This window comes from Podarcis filfolensis, assembly GCF_964270895.1.
Source record: "Podarcis filfolensis genome assembly, chromosome: 7".
Classification (NCBI taxonomy): Eukaryota; Metazoa; Chordata; class Lepidosauria; order Squamata; family Lacertidae; genus Podarcis; species Podarcis filfolensis.
The window spans coordinates 71,380,232-71,402,347 of record NC_139603.1 but is presented as its reverse complement, the minus strand read 5'-3'; positions in this window follow the sequence as shown (position 1 = coordinate 71,402,347).

Sequence of the window (22,116 nt, the reverse complement as noted above, 5' to 3'; positions counted from 1 at the left end):
CATAACACACTCTCTTTTCTCTCTCTCTCTCTCCATCACTTTTATATATTCAGATTTTATATCTCTCTCCTTCACTTTTATATATTTGGACCACATCTTCTCTCCCTTTAGCCCTTGCCTGTCCAAATGCAGTGCTTAATGCTTTATTAAAAGTCTCTGCAGGGTAAAATGGAACATTAATAATTGTTGATGACAGAAATTTGGTTTCTGTAACCCTCAGAGTGAAAGGTAAATATGATGGGAATATTTTAACCTATGTATATTCTACATCAGACAGGAAAGCTCCTATAAGACTGTCTGTGTTAAGGTTACAAGTGATTTATGGAGATGTCATCCCTGACCCCAGTTCTGGAAAGCCTCTTACAATTCCTCTTATTGTAATCATCACTTCAGCTTCATGTATGCCTGGAGGAACATTGCTACCAAAGGTATGGCAGAGACAGTGAAAAATATTTCAAGGGTGGCTAGTGGCTGGGATGCACATATAAGGCTAAGGCTGGTTTGCCAGCCACAGATTCTCCAGGACAGAGGCTGGACAACAGCCATGCTGACTGGGACTGATGGGAGCTGTGGTTCAAAACATCCTGAGGGCACCAGGTTGGAGAATGGCTTGAGACCTGGTTACCTTAAGGGCAAAACAACCACGTGCTAATTGTAGCAAGAACATCCATGATACAACAACTGATCAACAGGAAAGGAAGAAATAATTTTTATATAATTTATCAGAATCAAAACACACCAGCTGAATTGGTGATTTTGGATTTTGGTTCAGATGCAAATATCCACCTTAAATGATCCAGCATTAAGTCATGCTCAGAGTGGACGCAATGAATCAATAGACACAAATAACTTAAGTCCATTTATTTCAACAGATCTACCCTGAATATGACTCCCACTGTTTATCACTGAATAGTAATAGTAATAATAGTATTTTTTTATGTCAGTAAAATACAATAAGGTACAAACTGTGGGAATGTTCTGGGGTGCAGGAGAGGATATATTGACTAATTATATCCTTATCCAACTTGTGCTAACAAGTTCCCAAAATATCAGCAGAGTTTATAGACATTCCCCTTTAAGTTCGCAACGGTAACGTGTGCACAGGTTCGCTAGAACCTCTATAATAATTACTCTGGTAATTTCTCCTTTTGTTCCCTCTTATAATACAAGACACAACACAGTCTTTATAAAAGTATAAAAGAGTTTACTCACGTTCTGTTCACAATATGATCCCAGAAGGCAGACAGCTTAAAAAGGTAAAATACATTTAGAATCTATCTTGTAGCAAGATAGTCCTTATCTCCTCTCTTGGCTGGGAGCCAAGAGAGCATCCTTAGATGTTTCCTCATCGAAGGAAGATGGCAGAGAGAGAGATGGCTGCCTGCCCTGTGCTTTTATCATTTACCTGCACAGGTGAGGCCACACCCACCTCTGGTCACATGCAGAGGAGGTCCGTCCCCAGGAAGTTTACCTGCTTGCTAGACAGACATCCCTCCCCATGTTCTAACATGTACACTCTAGGAATGTTGTCATTGACTGCTCCTGTGTTTACATCCCACACAAACAACCAAAACAGCAGAAATAAAACCACAAGAATAGAACCAGCAGATAAAATAGCACCTATAAATAATTAAAAGGATCTTTTAAAAACTATTATTATTATCATTATTATTATTTTAAACTAATGCCAAAATAGAATTCTAAGTACTTAGCAAAGTATAAAAATCAGTTACACAAACTTTAAAATAGAAACAAACACAGTTAAAAGATACAATAGTATAATCATGTTACAAGATTAAAATATATACATCGTTAATTAAAATCTGCAAGGAAGCAATCCCATTAAAACAACACAGTAATTAAAAAACAGGGCTTAATTGCCATTGAGTGCATAAGAGAACAGGCTGGACTTTTGTCGGGCACTGAAAAGTTAACAGATATTGCCAGACCAATGTGTCACTCAGAGACAGAGAGAGCCACAGCTTGGATAGTGCCACATTTTAAAAAAAAATCCTCTCTCCAGTAGCCAGGTCCTGACCGCAGAAGGGCTACTGAGGAAGATCTAAAATGGCAGGCAGAGTCATGTGGGAGAGAATTAATGATTCAAGGGGATTTTCAGGCAGTGCTGTTCCAGGCCCCGTGGCATTGTTGTAGCTTCTGACTTTTCCACTGAGCCTTGAACAGCAGACGAGGTCAAAAATCAGTAGTGTCTCTCATGTGCTGCATGAGAAGGAACCTAGGCTAGATCTAGACACATCAAAGAAGCATTTCAGGTTAAAGCATTGTAAATTTAAACAGGGAAAACAGATAGAGAAAAACGGGACTCCGCATCGTCATAGGGTGGCACAATGTTATATTGCATATGCAACACATATAAATTGCTTTTTTCTTTACCAGTCTAGCTGAGTCCCTAGGTTCCATCCCTGGCACTTCAGATAGGGCTGGGGTGGGTGGATCTGCACCTGAAATCATGGAGAAGTGCTCCCAATCAGTGTCAACAAAACTGGTTAGAGGAGCCAGTGGTGTGATTCGATACAAGTCAACTTTCCATCGGTCAAACTTTGGTACCAACATCCAGATTTGATGAGATTCTGGACTATTTGCCTAGACACTATTGTGACAATTTGGAACGGGAGAAAACGATCAGATAAAAATAATCAAATAATCCATGCTTGTTCATTGTATAACTAGAGCACTGCAGCCTTATGGAGTTGACATGTGGACCATTAACATAAGAAAAATGGAGGGGAAAGCAATTACTCATGAAACTGTTGTATTTCTATTTAGTAAACCCTACTGAGCTATCGTGGAGGATCATAAAAAAGGGCCTAAAGCCTCCAAACAGTTAAGAAATGGTTTATGGTTTTCTTAATAATAAATCTTATCAATTTAACAGATAGGAATTATCTAAACACTGGAAATAACTCTTTTGCAAGGTCTCTCCTCCTCTCTCTTTAAATGATGGCAACGGCCCCCAAATATCTTATGTTCACATATAAACAATGTCTGAGCTATAGGCTCGTTTTACAATCTTTTGCGTATTTCTTGTACAGTATTTCATTACAAAAATAAACAAATGAGCCCGCGCTCCTTGGAAGATATCCAATGATCTAAGTCTTGGCGCTGGCAGCTTATATAGTGTTTACTAGTGTCGCTTTGTACTTTTTCTTTACGATTGACTGGCTCAGCTTTTCACAGTCATTTTCCTTTCCATACAGTGATCCCTCAATGAGTTCCATGATTGCATACAGAGCAATCCATCACAGGGGTTTCTTGCACTCATCCAAATATATGAGTGGAGTCGTCAGGAACTGCTGGCCACTGCCCCTTGTGGTGAACTGAAGTCTTGCAGGGAAGCAGCTTTCAGATCTGACCTGGCTCTACCCACTCAGGGCAACCATTGGCTCCTCCTAAGCAGGGAGGAATATATAAAACTTGCTTTTGAAGTCAAGCTTGACATAAGCGTCAAGGACTTCCTGAGCTTTAGTATGTCTTGGGCTTCTGGTCTTGCTCTTCTAGTCCTGATTCGTGCTATCTGTGCTGCCATCTGCTTTGCTCTCTGAACCCTGCTGCTCTTGATCCTGATTCCTGACCGCTCTGCTGGATCAAGCCAAAAGCCCACCAAGTACAGAATCCTGCTCTCACAGTGGCTGGCCAGATCCCATAAGCAGGACCTGAGTGCAAGAGATTCTCAGCAACTGGTATTCAGAGTCATATGGACTTGGACAGTGGAGGTGGAACATCCCACCAAAAGAATCAGTCTTGTTCACACTGGGGACGCACACCCACAGGTTGCCCTGTAGACAATGCACCTGGAGGGTTGCTCCTTTAAGTTCCAGAGTCCAGGAGAGGTGGGGTCCTAGTCCTGGGAGCATCAAAGCCTTCTGCTCACTCTGCTGCTGCAGTTCTGCTAGTAAGGCAGACTTCAATGCACCCAAGAAAACATCCTCCTCTTCTCCTGTTCCCTTCAGCCTCCCATGCACCCTCAAAATCAGCTCTGAAGGGTTAGAGACCCTCATGAGCAGGCTCTGGGGTGAGAACAGGAAACAGAAGTCCAGTTGGGTGGGTGGCATTGTGCTCATTGTGAGACATCTCAAGGGCTTTGTTGGAGCAAGGTACACACTTGGAACTCCTGTTGTGGAGCCCAGAAGGGCAATGCACAGCTTTCCTTCCTCACACGATCTCTCTTGAGCACCGGAAGGAGCCGCCATCACACACACCTCCTGGTTTCTATTCTGTGCTACCAGAGCATTCAGGTCTGCGTTTGCCCCCCTGTAGAAGATAGAGGAAAGTGGGAGGCCTCACCTGCTACTCCATCCCAAAGGACTGTCCAACAAAAACAAACTGTGAACCACCACCTTAATATACAACACATGTGCTATATGGTTGAGCTACAGGCCCTGTGGGAGTCATAATTTTTAAATATTCTGGCTTTTTGTGTATTTTAAATCTCTCCCACAGCATTACAATAACATTAGGCAGTGGAGAAGGGGGTGGCATTTTAATTTCTCTCTCTCCCTCTCTCTCGTCTCTTGCAGAGAAAAAGCAAGTGTACTGGAGCAACATGTTCAAAGCAGGACACAGGAGGGGCGATCAAATAAACACAGGCGCCTAATTTGTTTAAACAATTGCACCATCACACACTCAAATAAATGAAGTGAGTGTATTTATTTGAATGTTCTCACAGGTATTTGGGATCACAAACCATGAGCCTCCCTCCTCACTTACGGCATCCCAAATCAGCACTGAATCCATCAGTGAAGCGGAATGTGCAGCCATACAAGAAAATATTTGGCCTATTCCATACCCTCCAAGTGTCCCCATTTTCCAGAGACAGTCCTGGAATTACAAAAGCCACCCTGGCTTCTGATTTGATCCCGGAATGTCCCTGTTTTCCCTGCCACTGCCACTGCCACCAAGCTCAGGAGGAAGATGAGCAGGCACTTGTCCTGAGTGGCAGTGGAAGCTGTGAGGGAGCACCCTCCTCCCTTGGGCAGCTTGTAGCAGTTGCTAGAGAGCTACAGCTCTTAACCAGTCAGCAAGCAAACAGCCACTGGTATCTACTCTTCTCTCTTCTCACCACCAGTGTTACCCATGTTGTGTTCCCGGAGTCCATCAGTGACCAGGGCACTGTCTGAGCATACAGAACTACCAGTGAAGGAGTCAGACCAGATTCCTGGCTGTGATCTTGATGCCACAGATCAGGGGATCACTGAATCTGAGATGGCAGGCAGTAGCCCACTGAACCAGATGCTGCAGCACCAGGGTGCATAGGACCCTCATGTTTGCCTGTCAGGAGCTGGCAGTCTGACTCAGGACGGGCGCTGGAGAGGGGACCTGTGATTTGTGGAGACCTGTACCAGCCAGGAGGCAAGAGCCAGAGGCAGAGGAAACTTCAAAACTGGAGGAAGAGAAGGAAGAGGCAGGTAAGGCAAGTGAAGGGCTGGGTGCTTTCCCATCCTCTCTGCATCACTGTCTTCTAGAACCAGAAGAGAATTGAAGTGGAAAAAGCAGAGGCAGCAGTTAACTATCTGCTGTGTGCATTCCTTTGGCTGAGGAGCATCCTTGACAGTGGGTCTAAGGATTGAATGTCTCCCACACCACAACTTTGATCCGCTGTTGCATGGAGCACACCAGGCAGCATGCTGTGGAGCCCAGGAGAAGTGCTCCTCCTCAAGCCAGAGGGTTGGTCCTTTGTGAGAATCTAATTCTTAACAAAGGGGGCAGAGGGCACCTGGGAGATGTGTATTAGAGAAAGAAGCTCAATTGGGCTGTTTGCTTCCAACTCTTATTGGATCAAGTGGCTCACTAGGAGCTCTCCATGGTGCTGGGACGCCAACAGACAGTCTGGGACAGGGTGACAGGAGGGAGAGCAAGTGGGTTGCAATGGGGAAGAGGAGGAGAGCCAGGGAGCCCTTGCCAGTGGATCCCCTGCTGGGATGTGGGCTCTTGAGATATGTCCAACAGTGCTGACCCCTGACACCAGCCCAGAGCCCAGGATTGTGTTTCTAACAGAGGCCAACCATGATCACCTCTGGAACCTGAAAAGAAATCCATGAATGTGTTTGTGTTTCCCGGTTATTTGACCCAATTATTTGTCATCAGCATCAGGTAGTAAGAAGCATTCTGCCTCTGTATTTTGGGCGCTGGTGGTTCATAGCTACCATAATATGGAGCCATTTGTAGACCTAACACCCACGGATTACTGGTTTCATTATTTTTTTTAGATTTGCTTGTTAGCATGATAAACGGGGACTCTACCATGATTTTGGTACAGGAACTGAAACAAAGCTGGTGAGTAGATGCTTTGGCACTGTGGGCAAAAGTTTGTTCATTTGCTTGTTTCTATAACCATCATATCATGAAATATCAGACTGGTTTACAAAGTGAAAACATGAAACCCCATTTGAAATAACTATAAAAATAGGGATGCCGAGGGCACTTCCCAGCCAAAGGAATGCACAAGGCAGAGAGTTGACTCTTTATTGTCAAAGATAGCACAGTCGCTTCTACAGCTCTGGATACCTATGCATGCCAATCTGGTGTCTAGGCAGCTATTCCCAGGTCCGCACTCTATGGAGAAGTTGCAGCAACTAGAAACCACACCCCTCCACCAGTTTATGCGCTGCATGCATGTAGCCAGAGACTACACCCATGTAGAAGCTGCTTCTGTTCTTCCCACTTCAATTCTTTCCTGATTCTGGGAGACAGTGGTGCAAGAGAGGGTGGGGAAGCACCCAGCCCTTCACTTGCCCAGCCTGCCTCTTCATCCTCCTCTTCTTCCAGCTCTGAAGCTTCCCCTGCCTCTGATTCTTGCCTCCTGGCTGGTACAGGTCCCCACAGACCACTGCCGCTCTCTCCCCCCAACCCTGCTTCCCCTAGTTTACACTGATCGGCGTCCTGCCAGTCCCTGACAATGGATCATCGCTGAAGTGACTTGATCAAATGACACTGCACCACCTCCAGATCTGGATGAAATTTAACAGGATTAGGCAAATTTGCAGCATATGAGCCTACTGGTGGGCATTAGCCATAGTGACCAAATGGTGTTGTGATTATTACTCTCCAAAAGTATCTGGCTTGCCACTGTTGGCAGAAGAATGCTGGACTGAATAGGTCCTTGGTCTGATAACCGCTAGGTGGCTTGTTTGTTTCTTGTAAACATAGATCCTGGTGTACTTTCCTTATCCATTTCTTGAACCACAATGGGCTTGCTGGACCACTATGGTCCTGCCAGCTCCTACATCTGTTTCTCTCTCCTCTCCGACTTTCACTAAGCCCCAGTTTCCAGCACCTTAATGGCTGTTCCCATTCACATACAGCTCAACTGGAGTGCTTGCCTGCCCCATCCTACTATCGCCAGGATCTTTCAAGGCTGCTCCTTGAACAGCTCACTTATTTGCCAACAGCATTGTTTAGGAAAACTCAGCGAGAGTGAAAGTAACCAGAATGAAGTCTGGAGACCAGATTTCAAAGTGGGTGGCAGGCAGATCAGTCGGACACTTGGCAGGTCTGACCTGCTTACACTTGATCATGCCGGACTGGCCAAGGATAAACGAACCCTTAATTAGACACCATATTTATTTAGATGTTGGGCCCTGAGCTGCTTTATGCACAACAGGACATATTTCTAACATTGAAACAAAGGTTTCAATGCGTCTCTGCACCTCCTACTGCTACCTGTCGGGCACAGCAGGCCATGGAAGAAATGGGCTGCAAAGCTGAAGAAGCTGGAATCGCCGAGGAAGAGCCTGGAATCAAACCTAGTGAGTCAGTCAAAGCTATATATGCTCAGAAAGTGTAGCAAGGGACAGGGATTCCTAATATCAGTACCCTCAACAGGTTAGCAATTAGAGCAGGCATAGGGAGCATGTCCCCCTCAATATATTGTTGACCTCCAATTTCCATCACCCTTGATCATTGGCCACGCTGGCTGGGTCTGATGCAGAGTTGCCCAATGATATCCAGAGCCCCATCCCTGAATTAGACCCTCCTGACTAGGGTTGGGCAGCATATCGAGATATCGCCCAAAACCGGTTTGAAGTCCATATCGTGATATTGGTTTCATAGTTTTTGACCTGGCAACATATCACGAATCAAGATGTGTGTTAGGGCTGGGTGATATATTGTCCAAAACCAGTTTCAAGTCAATATCATGATACTGGTTTCATAATTTTTGACCTGGCAATGTCAAAAATTGTGTGCTTGGGTGCTATGCAAAAATCACAATGTGGGGAAAACCATGAAACCAGCCAATGCCTCTACATAGCTCCCTCCTTATTTCAGACATCATCATAGAGCAGTATGTTGTGATGTTTAGATAGTAGCATATTACCGTGTTGAAAACCAGATATTGCCCAGCCCTACTTCCGACTGGGCAGCCATCCCAGGAGCTTGGCCTCTTGTCCTTGCCAGATCAGCATAGCAGGAAGTCCCATCTGCTGTCCTCTAGACACCTAGTTTAGAGTCGCACTGCACAGATGTCCAAGCAAGCAAGCTGCCTTCCTTCAATATCCCTGCTGCTTCCTGCATTCTTCCCAGATCCTGGATTGTCCTCTTAGCTGCAACCTGCATCTTGGTTTCTGCCTGCTTGCACTTTTCACCTAGTCAGCACTGTGTTCTTGGACTACTTTCCTCCATTCAGCATTTCCCCTCAGGTTATCTGCAGTGGCCCTGAACTGATCCCCAGATTTGGCCGCAGGTACAAGATCTGACTGCAGTAAAAGTCTGGCCTCGACACAAGGCACACTGTAACTACAAAGACAGATACAATGGCGGTGTGTAGGAGGACCACACACTAACATTTCTGGGCTTCGTGCAGATACCGATGTGTCTGTGCTGATCTGTGATCTGGATCCCACAGCTCAGTTGCACATTGGCTGCCCTTGTGAAAAAGAAATATAGTCTTTGGCAAGGAATAAAATTAAACTGTGCTGAAAGCATTTCAGGCAAGAGAAATAATCATACTGAATGTCTAGAAATAATTGTTGCTTCACTCTGCTGAGAAGACTTTGGTCAGGAGCGAAACATTACACACACCTCATTAAAGCACGTGCGTGTGCACACATACACACATACACACAATTAGAATGGAAATGACCTGAAGCGATTCTCAGAAATGCTGACCGTCTTGTACCTAATTAAGTGCGATATAGGTGTGATAGTTCTCAAACAACTCAGAACTGGCTGGCTGGTCAGTTATATTTGTCTAAAGCAGGAGTGGGGAATTGGTGGCCCTCCAGATGTGCACTGACTCCAGCTCCCATCATCCCTGACAGTTGGCCATATTGCCTGAGGCGGATGGGAGTTGGAGTCCACAGGTTCCCCACCCCTGTTTAAAGGGAGAGGCAGTATCTTAGCCATTGAGAGCAGCATGCAGAAGATCCCAGATTCAATCCTCAGCATCTCCAGAAAACTAGGACCAATGAGAAAAGATTTCCCATTGCTTAAGCCCCTGCCAGTCATAACAGCTAATGTGTGATGGCCTGGGACTCGGGCTCGGACTCGGAACCAGAGGAGTCCACACCAGATCCTTTGCCTCAGGCAGCATCTGAACCTATTTTGGAGCCCCAGTCTGCACAGGTCCCCCTGCAATAAGCACCAGCTGGGCCGAGTCAGGGGCTTGAGCCTGCCCTGGCTCCAGATGCGGGGATTACCTCATTGCCTTCAGCTGAGCAATCACTTACAGCTGCTCTACTACCAGTTGGGTCAGGAGAGGCTGAGGTGGCCTCTGGTTTTAATACCCCACCAACATCTCCCGAGCTGCAGAGACTAAGGTCTGAGAGAAGGAGAGACCTGAGAACTCGCAGGAGGAGTGCTCGCCTTCGGGTGAGTCAGGGAGGTGAGTCACCGGGGGATCAGGACCGGCCGTTACCCTGACAAAGATAAAAGGCTGTCAGACCCTGCCCCAGGTTGTGGGAGCAACATTGCTGTTTGTGAGAACTTGCCTGAGACCCTGTGCCTGACCTTGCCTGGTTTCCTGCCTCATGTCCTGCCTTGGCCCTGTTGGACTGACTCCTCGTGGAACCCTTGGATTTGGGACCAGACTAGGACCGCATTGCTCGGGTTAACCCCCGGGCCCAGCACATAATGCAGGGTTCGACCAATGCCATGACTCAGGATGGCAGTTTTATATGTTAACTGCAGAATAGCCACTATCATTGTCAGATTATGAAAAGACTAACCCCTTCTGGGGTTGTTTGTCCACCTTTAGTCCCCACCCTGCCCTGTGGCTCCTAAAAGCTGTCAGCATGTGACAGCGGTCACACCCCAGGAAACGGTTTTGATGGGATGGCTAAACCAGGTGAGGGTAGCTGATGGGTCTCAAACCCTCAAAGAGTTAGGGACTTCCAGTGGTATAGGAAGGGGGGTACGGGTCGCCCCGGGTGTCATCAATGAGGGGGGTGACAAAATGGCCAACCAGCTGGGAGGCAGTCACGCCGCTTTCCGAGCGCACTGTGCACCCACCTCCCAACACTACCATCCTGAACTGGGGGCAGCTGGCACCCGCTTGGGGAGCCGTGGGGGGGGGCAAAGCCTGACTCCATCCCACTGGAGATGTGGGGCAGGGGCAAACTTGGAAGCACAACCTTCTGCAGGAAAACACAACAGGCACAAACAGGTGCCCTGCAGCAGTGAGTGTCTTTCAAAACACAAGCAAAACAACTGAGCCAGGTGACTTTCGTTTATGCCTTGTCCCCACATCAAGCAGCCTTGAAAGGCTCAGATCTGGGGAGCGGGGTGCCAGAAGGGTGCAACAGCCTCTGCTCGGGGCTGGGGTCGCTCCAGCAGCGGTAGGCGTTGGCTGCGCGATGCCTTTGTTTTCTGCTGCTTGCCCTGCCCCCTCCCACCTGGGGTGTGTTGGAGTCACACTCCACCACTGGGGACTTCCCCTACATGCCAAGACAGGCTTCAACAGATTGAGCGGATGTGGCTAATAATGGATCTAACAGTTAAGCAAGCGGTTTCTGCACATGCTGTAGTGAGACAGGGATATGTCAAACTGGGAAGGTAGCCCATCTAGGAGAAGAAAAGCTTTGATCCTAAACTCCTGCTGTCTTGCTGCTCAGCTCCTCTGTGAGAAAGACTTCAGGAGTAAACCCCCAGGAAAAAAAACTGTACATGCTGCCTTGAGGGACATCTTCAGGAGGAGAAAAGGCTAAGGAGTAAACCCTACACAACTCGGAAGTGGAGTCCCTAAGACAGTTGGATTGCATCTTGTATGCCTTCTTCTGGAAACTCCTGCAGCCAAGCTGGTGACAAAGGTATTGCTCTGCTTTTCTTTCGACCACATCAGTGAGGCTGAGAGTGGGGCATTGTCATCTGGGCAGCCCACAACCTCCATACACACTGCTCAGGCTTTCACTCTGGAGAGGTCACTTGGGTGCCGCTAATGGAGAAAAAAACAATGCAGGAGGAAGCAGTTATGAGTTACTGGTTTCTGCAGCCACAGCAGGCGGTGTGATTCTCCAGCTGTTTGACTGCACCCCTGGAGGTGCACTCCGTCGTCTCTCAAGACAGACGGGTGCCAACAACAAAAAACTCCCAGGTAAGTGGGTAACTTGTTGGATTAACCAAGCATGTATCTTCTGACTCTGTCTTTAATGCATCTGCCTTCCATAATTTTCCATAACATCTTCCTCTTAGGAGATGTTATAAGTCATATAGAAGGGGGGCCAATGGAAAAAGTTGCAATACTTTTTCGTGCACAGAATGGCATCCCGTCCCCTGAAAGAGCTCAAACTTAAAAAACATTCATTTGAAAGCAATTCCCACAGGTTTGAATGGAAGAGCTGTCTGGCGCTGAAGCCCACAGTTCACGGGACATAAACTGGAAACACAAAAATAAAATAACAGCGGCTGGGATGTTTAAGGCTTTCCAATGTCTACCACGCTGGGAACACAAATGAAACTAAGATACAAAATTAAAACAGCTGCTGTTGATTAACACTTCCATTGATGTTTAAAAATGAGGCTTCCTAAAATGCATTCAATTTGATTTTTATATGGCTTTTGTTATTAATAATTCTGTAGAAAAACAATCTATGCTTCCTATGTTTGCTGAGCCCATTCAATAGGCTGACCCGACAGGATGTGCCAGTTTGCTATTCCATTAGCAAAAATATTATTACTGGGAGAACTCCTACTCATCGCCAGAAGAACACCTACACTGAAGGCTTGAAAAATATTCCCTTCTTTGTCCCCATTCCCTTTCTGCCATTTCTTCTGTACAAATTAAGCAAATGTGTATTGTTCACTGAGCAAAAGACACAGGTTATTGGGCCTATTATGAGTTTGTGAGGGCCAGACATCCTTAAAATCTTAGCTTTAGTAAATGTTAGAAATAAAGCAATGAGGCAAGCTGCCAGATGTAAAATCTAGCAGTGTCAAAAGATAAGCCAAACCAGTTTTCCATGCTCAGGAACTGGCTTGGGAGAAGATGGACCATTAGCAAGAAACAAAGAGCGCAAAGTACTGATCTCTTAAGAATGATTGGCAAGGCAAATACTGCTGGCCAGAAGAGGGCTGGAGCCCCACTGCCCTGCCCCACTCTGAGTGAGAAGCAGAGGCAAAGGCCACCAGTAGCAGACAAAGGTCAGGTTAAGTGGTTCAACTTGACTCTGAGACAGAAGAAGGACAAAGCTGATAATGGAAGAAGACGAGGGGCAGTAGCAGAGACAGAACAGCTGGCTGACACATTATCATTAGAAAGCATCCCAGATCCCCCTTCTCCTAGGACCAGAAGGGCAGTGAAAGTGGGAGAGCAGAAAGGGAATAGACAAAGGGCCTTACGCAGCCACCGTATAAGGGGTGGAGTTACTGATGGGTGAGAGTAAAAGGGGGGAGGAGATTACTCAGAGCAACGCCATTATCCTAGAGACATCTCTCTCTGTGAATATTGAATAAAATACCTTGGTAAGAGCTTCTTGTATTTCCATTACTGGAAGCCTGCCATGAGGGAGGGGGGTCGGATTTTCTGAAGCCTGACGCATGGTCAATTTGGAGCATCTCTAGGTAGCATATAATGGGAAAGAGCCACCATCAGTCAGAGTTGACTGGGACAGCCAAATTGGTGCCCTCCAGACGTTGTTGGATTCTCATAATCTTTGATTCTAGGCCATTGGACACCACATAGACTGCCCTAGTGGATTACATCTTCCTTTCAAGCTCATTTGATTAGGCCCAGGACGGGGGACCTGTCGCCTACCAGATGTTGTTGGTCTCCAAACACCCATCAGTCCTAGTCAGCATAACCAATGGACAGGAATGATGGGAGTTTGAGTCCAACAACATCTGAAAAGGCCACAGATTCTCTGTCCCTGGATTAGGCCTCAAGTTTCAGTCCCAAGGACCAATGTAAACATGCATAGAGGAGAGATGAGACTTTCCCTGTCTCTGGAACATGTGACAAGAACTAACAGCCAGTCTTTAGTGGATAGACAGCATAGTAAGGACTACTTACACCTCTAAACCCAAAGCAAAAAATAAAGATGGATAGTCATAAACACACACACACACACAAATGTATCTGCATAATACTACTATAATTTCCATTGTACCAGTAGCCCTATTAAATTCAGCCTTAGGACCTCTCAGAGCAGCTTGTGAAATTTTTTGCTTCGATTTTCAGGATTACTACATAGAGGCACATTTATTTGGCAAAGCTTTCGCCGCTTTTGGCCCCAGATTCCAGGAAATTGCTTGGTGATGCCAAACCTTTCGCCTAATAATACTATTATATGGTCCCACCTAGATTACAATTATACATGGCAGTTAATGGAAAAAACTTTGAAATTATACGAATTAGCAGCCAAAAGCATCAATGCGGATAGCGATAAAACTGGCAAAGGCATTAATAGCATGGCCGAGAAGCGGGACAGAGCACACAGCAGACAGAATGGATTTTGTCCATTTCAAATTCCTATACAGTGTTCAACTTAATGTCCTGAATCATTGCTTATTGCCATTGTGCCTTGTTAAAAAAGTTGTTGTATGTTTCACACAAGCTGTAAACTACATAGCAATCAGAATGAAATGTCTATCCGCAAACTTCTGATACCTGGGGCATTTTTCCTCTGAATTTTGATTATTGGAGCATTTTTTACCCCCTGGCTTTAATACCTGGGGGGCAGGTTTTTTTAAAGACTGATATCTTGAAAATACTTGTGAACCACCATTTGCCAAAGGAGTCGGGGCTGTGTACAAAAGTGCGAATAAACAATAAAACTTAAGGAAATGCGAAATAAAACAACCAAACCGAAACTAGAACAGACAAATAATCCAAATTGCTAAAGTGCCTGGGGGCAAGGAGATAATTAAAATTCCTGGGCTGTGGCACTGAAAGGCTTGTAGTATAAGTGCCAGATGTACTTCTTTGAAGAAGGAATTATAACATGGAGGCACTGCAATAGAAAAGGCCCTGTCCCTTGTAGAAACATCATGAACCTCCTCACATGCAGATCAAATGAGTCATGCAGCAACACTGGGTCTGGGATCCTGAATGATGGGACATTCTTGCATAATGTAGACAACATAGTACCCTCTGGGTGTTGTGGGACTATGGTTCTCATCAACCTCAGCCAGCATGGCAAACGGTCAGAGATAATGGGAGTTGTAGTTTAGCACCGTGTTGGCCACCCATGGCCTAACAGGGTGATTGCATCATCTGGGACGGCCCCTGAACTCCTTGGAGAAAAGGTGGTAAAGAATAATGGGAATATACTTGAATATGGCAGCAACTGAAGGTGTGCCCTTTGTTGTATGTATTATTGCTATTTATTCCAAGTGCTTTACAAGCACAAAACCAATTGTAAAACCCATACATAATGAGAACGCACTAGACAATTCCATCAAAACATTAAAAAAAACAAACCAGCCATATTTAAAATATACACTAAAACAAGCCCAATTAAAAAAGCATAACAAAATGGAGCAATTGAAACAGGTGGATCAAGCGGTTCAAATTCAGGGGAACCCTAGTTTTAAAGAGCCGGTGGAATGCCCATACTGATAAGGTCGCTTGTATTTCGGTGGTGAGGGTATTTCAACACTCTGTTTCCACCACTGAAAAAGCTTGCTTATGCGTTGACCAATAATCAGCAGTAAAAACAGCCTGATTCCTTCTGCTGATCATAATGCACTTACAGGTCAGTACGTAGTGGGTGTGGGGACATCTTGTTAAGTAATCTGGTCCAGACTTGTTCAGGGCTTTAAAACTGGATCAGTGACTAATAGGCAGCCTCTGTATGTACAGTCGTACCTTGGAAGTTGAACAGAATCCATTCTGAAAGTCCGTTCGACTTTTGGAAACGTTTGGAAACCAAAGCGCAGCTTCTGATTGGCTGCAGGAAGCACCTGCAGCCAATCAGAAGCTGTGGAAGCCCCGTCGGACGTTCAGGTTCCAAAGAACATTTGGAAACCGGAACACTCACTTCCGGGTTTGCGGCGTTCAGAAGCCAAAATGTCTGAGTACCAAGGTGTTCGGGATCCAAGGTACGACTGTATATATCAAAAAGAGCAAGCAACCCATTCTGGACTGAAGTTTTGCCGAGGGCGCTCAATCTGAAAGTAAAATTTCTTTTCCAAAACTCAGTCCAGCAGAATTAGAACAAATAGTGAAACAATTTCAGGCAGATTAGGTCCTTTCCCTCCATCTGTTCCATGAAAAAAGCCAGTTTTCCTGAAAGAAAGAAAGAAAGAAAGAAAGAAAGAAAGAAAGAAAGAGAGAGAATTCCTAATATGGTATGATGACTCGCATCTTGGAAGCAGAACATGAAACAGCTGATGTATTTCACTTTGACAAATAGTCTGTGCTGACCTTTTACAAATTTGCCAGTAGGGTTAGACTGACAAATTACTTTCACAATGGGACTTATTAGACTCCCAGAATAATATTATAGCATCACTTTCAGGAAACTGGAGTTCAGAGCGTGTCAGCACTTCCATTTTTCAGAGAGGTTTATAACTCAGATGCAAAAAAGAAAGAAAGAAAAGAAAATCACTGTGGGCAGCAAGTCGACACGCGACATCTCGGAGTGGAAGTTGCCTTAATGGCTTTTGCAAAATAGAACATTGCTAGCTTGTGATAGTTTTGAGCCTGTTTGCAATCTCAAAACCAAGCTTTTATTTCACAGAGCCACTGGCTTTAGGCAGCAGGCTTACCATGGGAAAACCCTTAATCAAGACTTCAGCTCTATGTACACTTACATGGCAACACATCCCATTAATTTCAGGGGACCTTACTTACGGATTAACATGCAAAGCGCCCGGCTGAGCGTTTAACTTTTAAAAGATTTGCAATTTATCATTCTCAGACTGCAATGCTTTCTGTTGGGAAGCTATTCAGCCCTCAGGTTCCCAGTCTGGCTCTGGTCCAAGGTAATAGGAGTATTTTAAACTGACTTCCAACTGGCTTTACAAGATGTAGACTTTTAGTGCTATCAACATATTCCTGGCGCTGCAGCCTTTGGGGGGTTTGATAATACTGAATGCTTGCCTAAGGGATGAAGGCTAAAATACATTCTTCCTGTTTGCTGGGGTCCATCTAGCTTTGCCTGTTATTTATGGGGATGTAAATGAAAATTGGAGTTGTATTTTAGTTTTATGATGAGCTATTGCATGGTTGTGACGGCGCACACATAGGAACATGCACCAGCGCTGCTACAGGGCCGTTTTCTGAGAGGAAAAGACAGCAGAACTGTTAAGAACATAAGAAGAGCCTGTTGGATCGGGACAATGGCTCATCTGGAACAGGATGCTATTCCCACAGTGGCCAAGCAGATGTCTATGGGAAACCCTTACGCAGGCTTTGAGCACCAGAGGCCTTTCCCTTCCTGAGGTTTGTGATTCCAGGACCCGCCACCCGCTTAAGGATAAGAAAGACACATGGACACAGTATATTAGGTTAATGGGCTAAAAGAGGCCACAACTTTATTGACTACGGCATGTGAGAGGTATTGGCTTAGGCATTGGATAAAATAACAGAGCGTGACTCCGCCCCCTCAGGGAGGGGTGAGTCTAACAAGGGTTAACTACCAGTAGGAGGAGCCTGTTGATGCAAATACAACTGAAAGCTCCTCCTTATGTCACCGGGGGTCGTGCCATGGCCTTAGCCCCCAGCAAGGGCGTCGGACAGGATCCATGACCGCTGGATTTCTTTGACGCAGCCTTTCTCAACCTGTGGGTCCCCAGATGTTGTTGGACTACAACTCCCATCATCCCTGAGCTCTGGCCTTGCTAGCTAGGGGTGATGAGAGTTGTAGTTCAACAACATCTGGGGCCACACAGGTTGAGAAAGGCTGCTTTAACGGAATACCCATAAAGTGGAGGGGTAGGCGATGGCCACACCCTGCCCTCCAATACACAAACACATTCCAATGCCTAACCACCAATACCTAAAACATTGTGACGATTTGCTACGAGGTAGGCAAAAAACCATATGGCTGGTGTCAATTTGCTAGTTGGATAAAAATTCCTACCAGGCCCTTTGGCCAACCAAGGCGACCAACCACAGGTCCATAGCAAGGTCAAGAATGAAGCAAAGAACTAAAGGGAGGGTGGGTGGGTAATCTGACGAAAACCAGCAGTGAAATGAAAGGGCAGTGCTGCCGTGGCTGCATTTGAGCAGCTAACCCCACTCCCGAGCCTCCGCCTGATTGGCTGGCTGTCAGGGGGCGTGGCGCAGCAGCCGGGACAGCTGAGCAGGGGCCGAAACGCCCCCTGCAAACGCGGGAAACAGCTCCCGCTCACAACAACTCCCCTCTGGAAGGAGGAGAGGCTCTCCAGCCACAAGTACTCAGAAGCATTATAGTGGTACCATGGTTCTAGAATGGCTTAGTTGCCAAACCAATTGGCTCCTGAACGCCGCAAACTCGCAAGTAAGTGTTCTGCGAACATTTTTCGGAAGCCAAACATCTGACGTGGCTTCTGCTTGAGAGCAGGAAGCTCCTGCAGCCAATCGGAAGCTGCGTCTTGGTTTTCGAATGGTTTCGGGAGTCGAATGGCCTTCTGGAATGGACTAAGTTCAAGAACCAAGGTACCACTGTACTGTCTCCAGTGGTGGAGGTGGAGCATAGCCGTCATGGCTGGCATCCATCAATAGTCCTCTCCTCCATGAATTTGTGTAATCCCCTTTTAAAATAATCCAGGTTGGTGGCCACCACTGCGTCCTGTGGGAGTTCCATAGTTTAACTAAGTTTAACTAAGTGTGAATTTACAAAACAGAACCATAGAATTGGAAGGTACCCTGGCCTTCAATTTGAATTCAGCCTGATCTTTTATTTCCCTTCCCTTCCCTTCCCTCCCCCTCCCCTTTTATGAAGATCACCCGCTCTGAGACCCCACAGCTAATTCTTCCCTGGCCTCCTCACTGGCCCAAGTAGGACCAATTCAGCCAGCTAGCCCTGGGGATTATCTAATGCATATTTCCCCTAAATTGATTTTTGAATTTTATTGTTATTCATGTTTTTATACTGTGTTTTATGCTGCTTTTATAATTAAGTGTATTAAATTTGTTGTTCGCCGCCCTGAGCCCGGTTTTTGAACTGGGAAGGGCGGGGTATAAATAAAAAAATAATATTATTATTATAAGGGTCATCCAGTCCAACCCCCTGCAATGCAGGAATCTTTTGCTCAAGGTAGGGTTAGAACCCATGACCCTCAGATTAAAAGCCTTGTGCTCTACCAACTGAGCCATCCCTTGGGTTTTTTCTGTCCACTTTCTCCATGCCATGTATAATTTTACAAATTTCAATGAAGGAGGAGGCAAAGCAAGGCTTGTAGGGAGTGTGGCTGGGGAGTAGATGTGACCTTAGGTGATTCCTAAGAGCCAGATACAGAGACCTGGAGAGGCTGAGCTTTCCCCTATCACAGTAATTAAAGTACTGGATCCCAAGATCTCTTTCCTGATCCCAAACGAATAGAAGTTAGGATTTTGTTTGCATTTCTGTGGATCCAGTGGATGTACATGCATTAAAGAATGATTTGTTTGGTCTCAGTGCAGCCTTTTCCGGAACAATCCTGTCAATGGCGATGCGGTAGGGGTCAAGTATTCATCAAATCTCCGTGGAAAATGAACAGAGATGACAGGTTTCCAATGCAATATTTCTTTAACACCATGGGAATCTTTGCAAATGCCCTCCTGTTGAGGTGAAAACTATGCGGGGACTCTCCCCCAAGTATATTGACTTCTCTTTTATCTGAAGAAAAGCTACACGCCTCCCACGGCTTTTGCACTAAAGCTATTTCAGGTTAGCTCACCTTTTCGGGTTGATCACACTGAATCACTCAGCAGCTATTCTCCAAGGTACCATTTTCGGGTAGGGAGGCTGTCAGAAATAAAAGTTCGTCTTCACCCGACATAAAATACAAATGTTCGGCAAAGTACAAAATCCGATTACCCGCCCATAAATTATCCTTTCCCTTTTGTGAAGTGCACGTAAAACTAAAAAACCGCACATTTAATGGCTTAGTTAATTGCCTTCCTTTCAAACCATTTTATATATTCCCCAAAGAGAGACCCAGGGATCTTTGTCTCGAGGAAATTAAAGTCTACTTTAGTGGCAGTCAATGTAATGAAAACATTCTGTAATAATAAACACGTAGGGTCCTATTCAGATCCTATATGCAGACGTCTATGGTGTAGAAGCCAACGGAGGTCACTCACGGGTTTAAGCTTTTATATACCTCCAGTCCCATTCAGAAAGGAAACTTGCTGAGTCCGAGAAAAGTTCTAAGGAGATCCATCTCCCAGGGAGAGCTCCTCCAACCCACAGAGACTTTAATTATTTCCTCTCTCATTGGGAATGCTAATCCTGAGATGCCAAAGGCTAATATTATGGTGAAGCTTGGTTGAATAAAGGTGGCTCTTCCCACACAAAGAAAAGATTAGTGGCTGCCTGAGACTGCGAATCGATACACTTACCCGGGAGTAAGCCCCAGTGAACTCAGTAGAGCTTATTTCTGAGTAGACCTGGCTAGAGTTGCACATGGCTAGAATGGGACGGTGCTGTGGGTTAAACCACAGAGCCTAGGACTTGCCGATCAGAAGGTTGACAGTTCGAATCCCGTGACAGGGTGAGCTCCCGTTGCTCGGTCCCTGCTCCTGCCAACCTAGCAGTTCGAAAGCACATCAAAGTGCAAGTAGATAAATAGGTACCGCTCCGGCGAGAAGGTAAACAGCGTTTCCGTGCGCTGCTCTGGTTCGCCAGAAGGAGCCTCCAGCCCAAGGCTGCAACAGTAGAAGGAGCGCATGAGAGAAATAATCGGTGGTCAGAGTCACCGGTGGAGCCGTGGGCTTGTTTCATCTCTGGATGGGGGGAGGTGGGTGGATCTTTGCAGTGTATATGCTAAAGACGGCTCTGCCCAGAAGACTGACCAGAAGGGAGTGCAGACCTTGGGCTGAAAAAGTCTTGCTACTTCTGCTCTGCAGCTTTTAGCATTCCATCATAAATCTTTCCAGAAGTCAAGAGTTTTTGTTGCACACATTGAATTTCACCTTCAACATGACAATTGCAAGAGGTCTTGTGGCCCACATGCGCACCACAAGAGTTGATCAGCGTCACATACTTTAAATAACCCTTCTGCCACTTCCTCTCTGTCAGCCTACCTACAGCAATCCCACAAGTAAAACGCTCTCTGCCACAGCCTTATTCCCTTCCCTACATCTGAATCTCTTCTGATGACACAGACGTTAGTGAGGTGAATTTTCTGAATCATGATACTCTGTTTTTAAAATTGGTGTGAAGTGGCAGCAGGGGAGGAGATCTCATCCTTCCTACCTCAATGGGGGGGGGGGGAGCGCATGCAACCGTTTATCCTGTCTATCTTTTGCACTGACTCACGACAGCTGCAGAATTTAACCAAAGGTAACGTAGATATTTTACATGTTATTCATCTCGTTCCAGAACTCCCGCCCATAAAGTTGATGCTGAAGTAATTTATCATGGGTGAGGAAACTGAGGTAAACAGCTACTCCTCCAAGACATCATAACAGTAATTGAATTTCCTGCCATTGTTACAACTGTGACCATCAGGCTAATACTGTAACACATAAATTATTTTTATTAACATTCATGTTGGTTTCTGTCAAATTATGGCTGCGGGGAAGAATAGACAAATGCAAGGAGGACAGGTCTATTAGCCATAATAGCTTAGTGGAACCTGCAAGTACAAGAGAAGACATGAGGGAAAGATACCAGACACTAGGGGAACGTTGCAACCTTCATGTGAGAGTGGCCAGAGCAGTAGAGGGGGGAGCCTCTGACCTGCAGGCCTAATAATTCCCCCAGCTGCACCTACCTGCCCAGCACCTGATGCCATATGTGACATCAGGTGTGGAGCAGGTAAATATCTGACTGGACTGGTTGCATTACAAAATTCGTCACGGGGAACTCCCTAGAGTAGTCAGTGGGGTTGCTCTCAGTGCTGGTCAGCTGATTGGTGCTGAGAACACACCTTCAAAGGAACTCCCCTCAGCACTAATAAGGTATCTGGGTATGGAGAAGGATCCCCTTAGATGTCCCTTTGCACCTGCAACTGGTGCTGAGAGCACAGAGCATCTGTCAGCACTGATCAACTGATGACACCACCCTTAAAGGGAGTTCTCTCCCAGCCAATGGGCACTGGCAGAAGCTCCTGCGAAGTTATCATCTAATGTAATAACAAAAAAATTTTTTCCCCTTCCAGTAGCACCTTAAAGACCAACTAAGTTAGTTCTTGGTATGAGCTTTCGTGTGCATCAGGTTGGTCACTGTGGAAAACATGATGCTGGTCTAATAGGCCTCTTGGTCTGATCTGGCAAGACTATTCTATCCTGATGTTCCTAATGTTCTGATGGTGTATCTGAAGAAGTGTGCATGCACACGAAAGCTCATACCAAGAACTAACTTAGTTGGTCTTTAAGGTGCTACTGGAAGGAAAAATTTTTTTGTTTTGTTTTGACTATGGCAGACCAACACGGCTACCTATCTGTAACTGGATCTAATGTAATAATGACCTCAGGTTTGGCCACTTGGTGTGGTTTGTTTGGGGTTGCTGGAGGAGGTAAAGATCCAGGCCTCCAGACAGATCCAGTTCTTTTACTCCTGACCTAGAGTATGAAAAAACTAACCCAGAAAA